Raw genomic sequence first — 12,559 nt, forward strand, 5'->3', positions numbered from 1 at the left:
GGAGCCCACACGAGTTACCGTGTAGAACTCTTAACCCAACCCGTCCGGTCACAAACCACAGATAGTCAGTCCTGCTGCAAGACTCGCAGTGTAAAACACAACATAAATATATGTTTGTCTTACCTGGAGTTCTAAGTGAGTTGATCAGGCTTGGTTTGCAGCAGGATGCTTTCTCCGTGACGTGGATCCGGGTGAATTGGGCTGTAAGCTCCTGGTTTTACCGCCCCAGTTGGTCGCGCCATTTATGAGGGTTAAAATTCTAAGTGCAACACCAATCGGCCCCACCCCACTTGCCCCGTTGCCGGCCGTAAGAAGAGACACCACACACAGGAGTCTGGTCTAGCTCCTCACACGGGAGAAAAAAACTGCGCCCTTTATTACAGATTACATGAGATCTTATACCCTCTGCCCTCTCACCACTAGGGGGTGATGGGCTCATAACCATATATGGGCAGTCCGGATTTGCGGACTGAGACAGTGAAAATCATATAACAGTCATGTACATTTGAACATCTTGATATGGGCTTCTGGGAAAACAGCCAAGTACATGCGTCCTTGCGTCTGGTTCGGTATCTTCTCTGAATTTCTAGAACATCTTCTTGCAAAGCCTTGGCATATCTGATTTAAGGCGACGTATTAAGTTTTTTATAGAGTTAGTACAAATGAGAATAAAGTTAGTATACATAAAAAGAAAGGCATATAACTATATCTATATAAATGTATATATTCCAGTGTTTTCTTTTCTACCTACAAGGATATATATGTATCCCTCTCAATTGCCCTCTCCTGGTTCTCCTCCTACCTATCTGACCTCTCTTTCAGTGTCTCCTTTGCTGGCTCTACCTCCCCTCCTCTTCCCCTTGCTGTTGGGGTTCCCCAGGGCTCTGTCCTCGGCCCCCTTCTTTTCTCTATCTACACAGCCCCTATTGGACAAACCATCAGGAGATTTGGCCTCCAATACCACCTGTATGCTGATGACATCCAGCTATACACCTCTTCCCGTGACATCTCTGCAGTCTGCACCTTTACTCCAAAACATCACTAACTGTCTGTCTGCTGTCTCTAACACCATGTCCTCTCTCTACCTAAAACTAAACCTCTCTAAAACTGACTTACTGGTATTTCCACCCTCCACTAACCGACCTCCTCCTGACATCTCCATCTCAGTGTGTGGCGCCACCATAACTCCTAGATAACATGCCCGCTGCCTTGGGGTCATATTTGATTATGATCTCTCTTTTACCCCCTACATCCAATCTCTGGCCCGAACATGTCAGCTGCACCTCAAGAACATTGCAAGAATCCGCTCTTTTCTCACTGTAGACACGTTAAAAACGCTCACTGTTGCCCTCATCCACTCCCGGCTCGATTATTGCAACTTGTTGCTGATCGCCCTCCCCTGCACCAGACTCTACCCTCTCCAATCCATCCTGAATGTGGCAGCTAGGCTCATCTTCCTGTCCAGCCGCTACTCGGACGCCTCTGCCCTGTGCCAGTCACTGCACTGGCTTCCCGTTAAATACAGAATTCAATTTAAACTCGCTACCTTCATCCACAAAGCCCTCCACAGTGCAGCGCCCCCTATATCGCCTCCCTCATCTCAATACATCAACCAGTCCGGGCTCTCCACTCTGCTAACGAAACCTGACTGAGCGACCCTTTAATTCGAACTTCTCATTCCCGCCTCCAAGACTTCTCCAGAGCAGCACCGGTCCTCTGGAACGCACTACCAAAGGCTACCCGAGCAATCCAGGACTCGCAGAACTTCAGGCGTGCTCTAAAAACGCACCTCTTCAGGGAGGCATACCGCATTCCCTAAATAAACCCCTCTGTACTCCGCCTGATAACATGCTCCCTGACCTACTGACTGCAATCCTTGCTAGCCATCATAAACCGCTCCTGCAGTCATACTGTTTCTGCCATCACACGGCTAAATGTCTGACCATTGTCCATGTCTATAACATCGCTCACTCTCCACCTCGCCATACCATGCACATCTCCAGCCCCTTTACCTTCTGTATCACCCCACTATTCGTAGTATGTAAGCTCGTTGGAGTAGGACCCGCACCCCTATTGTTTCCATCAATTGATTACTATGTAACCATGGTTCTGTAATGTTTGTACTTTTGTTTTTCTGTATCCCCCCTGTCTATGTAAGCGCTGCGGAATATGTTGGCGCTATACAAATAAAGTTTATTATTATTATTATTATTATTTAAACTTTTATTACTTTTTTTTTTTTAAAGTGGGAAAAAGTCATGAAAAAGAAAAATAACTATTACAATTTGGTATTGGCATAATCGTACCGGCCTGTAGAATGACTTTAATACATTATTTATACTGCTCAGAGAATGCAGTGAAAAATAAAAATAAAAAACATGCCAGAATTACAGATTTTGTTAATCTTGCCACTAGAAAAAAATGGAATAAAAAGCGATCAAAATTTTACATGTTCCAAAAAATAGATAAATGAAGACTAGAGTTCATCCTGCAAAAAACACGGCCTTCTAGAGCTCTGACAATGGAAAAATAAAATTAATACGGCTCTTGGAATATGGCGACACAAAAGCAAACCTTAAAAAAAATGCTTAAAATGTGCAAAAATAGCGAAACATAAAAACTGGATAAACTTGGTATCACCAGAATCATGCTGACTCAGAGAATAAGGTTATCACATTATTTATTCTGCATGTTGAACGCCGTAAAAATGAAATTCAAAAAACAAATGGCAGAATTTCTTTTTTCTCCCCCAATCTCCCTACAAATGTTTTTACAAAAGTTATGCAATACATTATATGTACCCAAAAATGATTCCATCAAAAAATACAACTTGTCCCACAAAAAACAAGCCCTCATATGGCCTGGTCAATGGAAAAATGAAAAAGTTATGGCTCTTGGAACACAACTGAAAAATTAGTTGAAATTCAATGATTAGACCATTTAAAAAACCTGCCCTGGTGGGTATGACAGGGTGGTAGGAAACCCGCCACTCAAGGGGTTAAACAAAAACAGCAAAGATACCCCTACTCTTCTCACTCCGATTACTACTAAAGAGGTTGAAGAGATAATAGGCTCATGTCCTCAAGGAAAAAGCCCCGGGCCCCGGGAGTCGGGAAGGAATTTTTCCCCCAAAAGGGCTAATTGACTTCTGGCCTTGGGGTTTTTTGCCTTCCTCTGGATCAACACAGTAGGATAGACAGGCTGGACTAGATGGACAATGTCTTCATTCGGCCTTACATACTATGTTACTATGGTTTCCCACGAGCATACTATAGAGCTTTCAAAACACAACTTGTCCCACACCTGACGAAAGTATTTAACACACTCCTCAAGGGCGAGAAGCTCCCAAAACAAGCACAGGAAGCACATGTCACTTTGATTCAAAAAGACAACAAAGATCCGAAATTATGCGGCAGCTACAGGCCCATCTCGCTGATTAATTTCGACGTGAAGATATGGGCCAAACTACTAGCCAGAAGACTGGAGGACTTTATTCCTACTCTTATTAACCCTGAACTAACTGGATTTGTGAAAGGCAGAGAAGGCAGAGATAACTGTATACGCTTGCTTCACACAGTAAAATATGCTCAAAAACGCAACATTCCCTTGGCCCTGGTTAGCACCGATGCCGAGAAGGCTTTTGACAGGGTGGATGGGACCTTTATGGAGAGAGTACTTTCTAATTTTAATCTCCCAGCCCCCTTCATCTCTGCGATATTCTCGTTATACACTGAATAACACGCCAGATTAAAGATTAACGACACTCCATCCCCTCCTTTTGACACTCGTAACGGCTCCCGCCAGGGCTGTCCCTTGTCCCCCATGCTTTTCATACTCGCTATGGAACCTCTACTCCAATGGGTGAGACAAGACCCTGTAATAAAGGGTCTAAGAATTGGCAAGCAGACACTCTCTACAGCAGCCTTTGCAGATGATATAATGTTTATAATATCTGAACCGGAAAGAGGTATTCCCAGACTTACCTCTCTCCTAAATGACTTCGGCACTTTCTCAAATTTTAAGATAAACTTCTCCAAATCGACAATCCTAAATATCTCGATACCAAAGAAACACTGCACTCTTTTAGGGCTCAGTCAGACGGGCGTTTTTTCGCGCGATTTGCGGATCGCATGACGGATGCGCATCCGCAAATCGCGTGACCGGTGCGCGCAAGTCGCCCGCAAATCGCCCGAAAAACTGCTCCTAGCCGCGTTTCATTAGAAACGGGCCGGAGCTGTCCAGCACAGCGCATTCAATGGAGACGGCAATACAGCCGTCTCCATTGAAAGCAATGCGCTGCGGGCGAGCCCGGGATGAATTGTCAGTAAGGGCTTAAATATATAAGCCCTTCCCTGCAATTCATCCTAAAATGTGTTAAAATAAAAAACAATTGTATACTCACCTTCTGCCGGCAGCCGAAGCTCCGCGCGGCCGTCCTGCAGTGGGTGTGAAGGGGGTGTGAGTCAGACCTGCCCCCTGATTGGCTCAGCGCTGAGCCAATCAGAGGCATGCTTCACTCACACCCATTCATGAATTCATGAATGGATGTGAGTCAGACCTGCCCCTAAGGCAGCAGTCACTCACCCATTCATGAATTCATGAATGGGTGTGTGAGTGTTTTCAGCCTCTGATTGGTCAGGGCTGTGACCAATCAGAGGCAGATCATTCAGCAGGCGGGGATTTTAAAGCCCCGCCGGCTGAATAGTGCCGAGAAGCAGTTCAGGAGAACTGACAGCGGCCGCGGCTGGACTCCGGCTGCAGCGGAAAGGTGAGTATACAATTTTTTTTAATTTTAACACATTTTAGGATGAATTGCAGGGAAGGGCTTATATATTTAACCCCTTCCCGACAATTAACCCCGCGCACGCCGACAGCCCATTGCTTTCAATGGAGCGGCTGTATTGCCGCTCCATTGAATTCAATGGGCGAACATCGTTCTTCTCTGCACAGCTGTTACAGCTGTGGCAGAGAAGAATGATTTGTCTTCTATATGTTCTCAATGGGGTCGGCGCTGCCGCCGCCGGCCCCATTGAGCGCATATACAGAAGAGAACAGGAATCGCAGATCGCAGATAGGTGCGATCTGCGATTTTTTGTTCTATAATTTATCGGACGAGCGCATAAAAAGCGCTCATGTGTCCGATACCATTGCAAAGCAATGGTTTTAAAAAATCGCCGGACGCATGCGCATGCGCAAATCGCGGCTAAAAACGCCCGTCTGACTAAGCCCTTAAGGTCTTGTTCACCCTTGTCCTGGTCAGAAGTATCGCTAGACTACCTGGGCGTCAAACTCACCAAGAAAGTAAAGAATTTATACAGCCAAAACTTCCTGCCTCTGATCGATCAAATCAAAGCACTCTTACTATCCTCCGATCTACCAGCTTTATCCTGGTTCAGTAGGCAAAAAGTTGTAAAGTCATATGTGCTTCCTATAATGATTTACAAACTCTGCATGCTCCCTATACACCTCCCTGTGTCCTTCTTCAAAACCTTACGTATGGCCTTCTCGGGGTTCGTGTGGAGGCGGAGGAGACCCAGATTGGCCTATAGCCTGATGATTAAAAGAAAGACAGAGGGAGGGATAGATCTGCCGTCCATCCACAACTTCTATAGAGCAACTCAACTCAAATATTGAATGGGCCTGGTTAGCCCATCAAAGGATCCACTACTACGAACTCTCGCGGAAGAATTACATGGAGATTCTTTTCTGGAAGATCTATGGTTTCCAGCTAAGAACAAATATAGGGCAAAAAACGTCAACCCCTTGCTTAGAGGCCCCTGCGAGATCTGGGACGGGCTCAACAAATCCTTAGCGCCAAAACCCTCTCCAAAAACCCCGCTCCAGACCTTGCACAAACTACTGGGCTTTCCTCGGGACCCAGGGGTAGCCAGCATCTGGAGGGAGGCTCACAACAGACGCGTAGAAGACTTACAATCTATAATTCACAAAACTCCTGCGGAAATGAGACAGATCCTACTCCCTCGCCAAACCTTCTCTTTCTTGCAGAAAAAACACATCCACAAGACCTTCAGCGAATTCCAAGCAAAACATAAATCCTCTCGTCCTAAAACTAAGTTTGAATGAATTCTCAGTGAAAACAACCCCAAAATGCATAAAATCTCAAAACTGAGAAAATACTTTATATCCCCACAGATCTCTACCAAGCCAGTTTTCTTGGGAAAAAGAATTGGGAATAACTATATCAAGTGAAGACACTAACCTAATAATGAAGATGGCCTACGGCCTATCCCCATGCATTCTTATGCAAGAGAGCCATTATAAGTTGCTAGTTAGATGGTACAAAACCCCACAATGGCTATACAGCTACAAGCTAGCACCCCATAATAGATGCTGGAGATGCAATTCCGGTGTAGGTTCCTACTCCCACATCTGGTGGGACTGCCCAGACATTATACCCTACTGGAGGGAAGTCAAGAAAGTGCTTAGATTAATTCATCCAAATCTAACTATAAGACCAGAAATGATCTTCCTATGGAAACCTTCACCCAACTTCCACCCTTTGAAGAACAAACTGACGGCCTTCCTTTTGGACACCGCCAAAGCCCTGATCCCGTTATACTGGTTGCAAAAGACACCTCCTAACATAGCCCAATGGAAGGAAAAAGAAGTCTTACTGTGTAACATGGAGGAGCTTTCGAGCTGGTCAAAAGGTTCTCATGACAATTTCCTCCAGCTCTGGGCCCCATGGAGGAAACTGAAACCCAATCTCTAGCCCAAGAGATGCCCAAATATCATTCAATATAATATCTAAGACAAAGAGGAGAACAAACCGCCTCTCTCCCCCTCGGGGCCACCCGTGGCTAGTCATCTCCTCTAAGACACCGGGCCCAATGTGATCTTGAGACCTTGGGCATTGGACCCCGACCCTGGACCTCAGCCTCAGACCTTTACTAGAGTGGATGCCCTCGCCGGTCTGATGTGGGTGAGAGCCGCAGGATATTCATTTAAGGGATTAACTTCCTGCCTATCTATGCTCCCCCCCTCCCCTCTCCCTCTTCCCACCCCTTCAGTCTCTCTACCTCCCCCTCCCCATTACCTCTCTTTCTATAGCTATTTTTGTTACAAATAATGATCTTTATTCCCTGTATGTGTTCTCACATTCTGCTGGAAAAACTGTTGTTAAGAGCATGATTTACAGATGATCTTACTTGATTTCTTGTTTAACTAGAGTTTCAGCAAAAAAATGTACAACATCTATGACTATATTGGTAAAATTGCTGCTAGAACCCTTTTAAAAAGGGTAATCTTTTCAATGTTAGTGCCTTTAATGCAACTCTTACTGTATGGAACATATATGAAAACTCAATAAAAATTGATTTAAAAAAAAATATATTGAGCCACAGTTCATCTATCCCTGGTAGATTCCCTAGGTAGAACCATTCTCCTGTATACAGTCCCCTGCATGTCATCTTGCCTATTAATTAGAACTTTTGCTCCAGATATATGTTATATTTCTCCCTTTCATAATCCTCAAGATTTTGAAGTAAAGTGCCACCACCCTTATCAGCTGTACAGATAACGATCGCTATTTAATGTAATAAAGGGATCATTATTCGTGCAGGTGATAAAAGGATTATCAAAGGGAGGCATACAACATATTTCTAGAAAATTTAAAATTAATCTCTACCAAGAAGACAGCATCTCAAATCTCCTGCCCTTACTGGTTTTTTAATCTCATTTCTAATCACCATAGAATTTAAATGAGTTCCCATACGGTAGCTTCCATGAATTGAAATAAGGTGTTTAACCGTACTCAAAAGATTGCGCTTGTTGGAGTTGATGATGTCATTTAAATGCTTTAAAATATGGATCCTTAACCCTTTTTTGCAGCCACCAACAGTAAATTTATGTCACCTGCTGTCCCGGCAATCGCGGCCAACACAGTGGATAAAACACCTGATTGGTTCAGTTGCCAATGACTTAATCTCTGACAGCTAATCACAGCGCAGGCCTGAAAAGTTTGTATACTGCCAACTTTTCACTCTCCTGTCTGTGTGTGGTCAGAGGAAAGATAAGGAGAACACAGTGTGTAAAACGTAAGACATTAACCCCTTCCACACATTAAACCCTTCTATTACAATCACCTATACTATTTAGCTGGTACAGGCAATAGCGGATTATAATAGGAGCACTTGGGGAGACTGCCCCAGGCCCAAGGCTCCAGGGAAATCCACGGCTGCCCCAATCGCATCTATTGTAATCCGCACTGCTAAACCTCCAGCTGCATGGAGAGGAAGGGGTAAAATACCATGGTACTCTCACAAACTTCAGTTTATGCTGAGAAGGATCTCACAAATGCACAGCAGGACGTCATCACTTCTCTCCCTTCCATAGAAATCCAAGAAATGCAGCTAAGGTCAGGGAGCATAGAAGTCAGGCAAGTCGAGCAACAGGCAAAGGTCAGAACTGTTATACATATGAACAGGAGCTTTGTCACAAGTGGGTATAAAATAAATTGTCTAAGCACTCTCCATGGGGGCAGGATACCTAATATAGCCTGAGGTCAAACAGGATTGGATCGGGACAGAATTAGGGAGCATGCATTGGCTCTTTAACCCCTTAGTGACCAGCCCATTGCCTTTTTACGTCCTGCTCAAGTGGGCTTTATTCTCTGAGGACGTAAAAACGTGTCCTGCAGAGAATAAAGCCACGTGGGCTCTGGACGTGACAGTTCAATGCTGTCGGTGCCCGCAGGTAGCCAATGGATAGCGCCGATCGCAATAAAGTGAAAAAAAGTTTAAAAAGAGTTAAAGATTCAGCTGCCCTGAAGGATTGGATCCATCAGGGCAGCTGAAATTACTCACCCGCCTTCTCCGGGGTCTTCTGCGGTGACGGAGTCCTCCCGGACCCGCCGTCGCTCTTCTGCATCCAGACGGATGACGTCACGCGCATGCGCAGAAGCCCGGGAGCCCGCGGCAAATTCAAAATCTCCTGGCTCCCGGCTCCTGAAGGTAGCCGGGAACCAGGAGATATTACCGGGGACCGCGGTGAGCGGTCCCTGGCCCTGTGATCGCCGCTATCCAATGGATTGCGGCGATCACGAAAAACTTTGAAAAAGTAAAAAAAGTACAAGTTTCACCTCCCCTCAGGGATCCGATCCATGAGGGGAGGTGAAAATACTCACCTCAGGTCCGCCGATGTCCCCGGTGTTCCGGGACCCAAAGTCCCTGTCTGCGCATGTGCGCCCGATGATTGACATCGGGCGCGTGCGCAGTGGGGCTCGAGCCCCGGGAAATTGAAAACCCCTCTGCTCCTGGCTGCCATGTGTAGCCAGGAGCATAGAGATTTCACCGGGACATGATCACTGTTATCCAATGGATAACAGTGATCATGTAAAGTTAAAAAAAGTGTAAAAACGTTTAAAAAAAAGAAAGTTAAAAAAAGGTTTAAAAGGTTTAAAAAAAGTTTAAAAAGCTTACGTTTCATCTCCCCTCACGGATCATGTACGTACATAAGGCCGCCGATTTATCCACGGACCTTACCCCAGCTTATGCGCACACGCCCGTCGCCAAAATGGCGGACGCATGCGCAAAAGCTGTGGCTTGCCAGGATAATTTAAATTCTCCCTGCTCCTGGCGACAAAACTTAGCCAAGAGCCTGGAGCTTTCACGGGGGGCCGCGGTGAGCGGTTCCTGGTTATGTGTTCGCCGTTATACAATGGATAATGGCGATCACGTAAAAGTTTTAAAAAAAATTTAAGTTTCATCTCCCCTCACCGATGCGATCGGTGAGAGGAGATGAAACTTTTTACCGGAGGCCTCCGTATTTGAACCCCGACGCGATCCTCCTTCGTGAACCTTGCCGGATTCTGCAAATGCGACCGCTGGCAAAATGCCGGACACATGCGCAGGAGTCGGGGAGCGCAGGAAACTTAAAATCTACTTGCTCTCAGCGACCAACGGTCGCCGAGAGCCTGAAGCAGTGACAGGTGGCCTCGTTGAGCGGTCCCCGGTCACGTAATAAAAAAGTAGCGTTCTAACATAGGTCGGTCTCACATGACCAGATAGGAATTAGATTCCGCATGCGTCTCAGCCGCGGTAATACGCAGATAAATCGCATTGGATTACACAATTCCGCCCACATTAGTGGGTCAGAATTGTGCAATCCACTCACAGAAAAGACAACACAGCAGGTTCTATTTTACTCCGGATATCCGCACCGTAGAGTCTATTGTGCTCCATGGTCGTGGATATACCCGCTGCCCATACGCAACTACGTTGTGTATGGGCTGCGGGTACCCGCGTCATCGCTAAGCGGGAAATACAAACAAAAAAAAAGTGTACTGCAAATGATCGCCTGTGTAAGTAGGCGGTTATGCGCAGTACATTACACGGCCGTATGCAGGGTCACAGCCGGGCTCACAGCTGGGATCCACTGCAGGCCTCTCGGCTGCGTGAGCCCGGCGTTATTCAGACCGCTACCTGTAATACGTATTTTACAAGAAGCCCCGGGAACGCCTGCCTTTCTGCAGTTCCAGGAGCAGCTTGTTGAGCGCCTTCTGTGCAAGATCGCCGCACCTCCGCAAGCTTATGAAGACTCACGGAACGTCACTTTTTACACCCCATACCCGCCACTGAGGTCAAGAAATGACCCCCAAAAAGCATGAGAGGAGGGGGGATACTCGGTTTTATGGCCCCATGTGCCCATTCCAACCAGCCTCCGTAATTACCCCTGTCTTCGGAAATACCACACAGTTCACATTATTACTTTTAACTAAGATTTAGGAAAAGCCAAAAAGAGCATGGAGGGGAAGGGGAATTTTTAGGGAGTCAATTTTTATTCCGTACAAATGAGCAATGGGACCTGGAATTTATTCAGTTGTGCCATGCAATTTAACGGGTGTTCCCTCCATTATAGGCCTTGCCATAGGCCCTGTAAGTAGATTAGGGCCACAATGGGTATGTTTTTGAACTCGGGACAAATGGGGGTATCCATTTTGGGGTGAATGTCTTCATTCCTATGTACGCTGTACAAAAAAAAATGTTTTTAAATTGAAAAAAATCGCCAAACAAATTGAAAATTGTAATTTTTTTCTTTCTGCTTTGCTTAGATTCATGCGAATACTGTGGGGTCAAAATACACAGTACACCACTAGATGAATTTGTTAAGGGGTCTAGTTTTCAAAATGGGGTCATTTGAGGGGGTTACTTATCGTTTTGGCCGCTCAATGGCTCTATAAGTGGGCGATGGGGCCTGGAATTTATTCAGTTGTACCCTGAAATCCAACGGGTGTTTCTTTCATTATAGGCCTAGCCATGTGTCCTGTAAGTAGATTAGGGCCACAATGGGTATGTTTCTGAAAACAGCACAAACAGCGGTATCCATTTTCGGGTGCAAGTCTTCATTTACATGTGTGCTGTACAAAAAAAGCTGTTTTTAAAGTGACAGAGTTGCCAAAAAAATGAAAATCACATTTTTTTCCCTTTGCTTTGCTTGAATTCATTCAAAAAATGTGGCATCAAAATAGGTAGTACACCCCTAGATAAATTCGTTAAGGGGTCTAGTTTTCAAAATGGGGTCATTTGTGGGGGTTTTCTATGGTTTTGGGTACTCAAGAACTCTACAAGTGTGCTATGGGGCCTAAAAGGTCTTCAAGCAAAATCTATGTTCTGAAAACCACTGATTACTCCTTTCATTTTGGGCCCCGTTGTGCATGCGTACATAAGATTAGGGCCACAATGGGTATATTTATGAAAACAGCACAAACAGGGGTATCCATTTTGGTGTGCAAGTCTTCATTTATATGTGTGCTGTACAAAAAAAGCTGATTTTAAAATGACAGAATTGCCAAAAAAACGAAAATCACAATTTTTTCCTTTTGCTTTGCTTGAATTTATTCAAAAACTGTGGGGTCAAAATGGACAGTACACCCCTAGATAAATTTGTTAAGGGGTCTAGTTTTCAAAATGGGGTCATATATGGGGGTTTTCTATGGTTTTGGGCACTCAAGAACTCTACATGTGTGCTATGGGGCCTAAAACGCCTTCAAGCTAAATTTCTGTTCTGAAAGACACTGACTACTCCTTTCATTTTGGGCCCCGTTGTGCACTCAGATATAAGATTAGGGCCCCATTGGATATATTTTTGAACACAGGACAAACAGGGGGATCCATTTTGGGGTGTAAATCCTCATTTTCATGTAAACTATAGAAATAAAATATGTCTTTAAAATAACATATTTGCAAAAATATGAAATTTTACTTTTTTTCCTCTATATTGAATTAATTCCTGAAAAAAAACTGTGGGGTCAAAATAATCATGACACCCCTCAGTGGATACATTAGGGGTGTAGTTTTAAAATAGGGTCATTTGTGGGGGTATCTATTATTCTGACACCTATGAGCCTTTGCTATCTTGGCTTGGTGCAGGAAAATAAAGTGTTCCTCAAAATGCTGAAAAGTAATGTTAAATTTCTACGTCTCCTAAATGGTTAAAAAAACATGAAAGTTTTTCAAATGTGCATTCAGAATAAAGTAAATAAATGGAAATATATATCTTAGCAAAAGTTTGTACAGTATGTTTGCACATATTTGATATA

This window comes from Eleutherodactylus coqui, chromosome 3, assembly GCF_035609145.1.
Source record: "Eleutherodactylus coqui strain aEleCoq1 chromosome 3, aEleCoq1.hap1, whole genome shotgun sequence".
In the NCBI taxonomy this organism is placed as follows: Eukaryota; Metazoa; Chordata; class Amphibia; order Anura; family Eleutherodactylidae; genus Eleutherodactylus; species Eleutherodactylus coqui.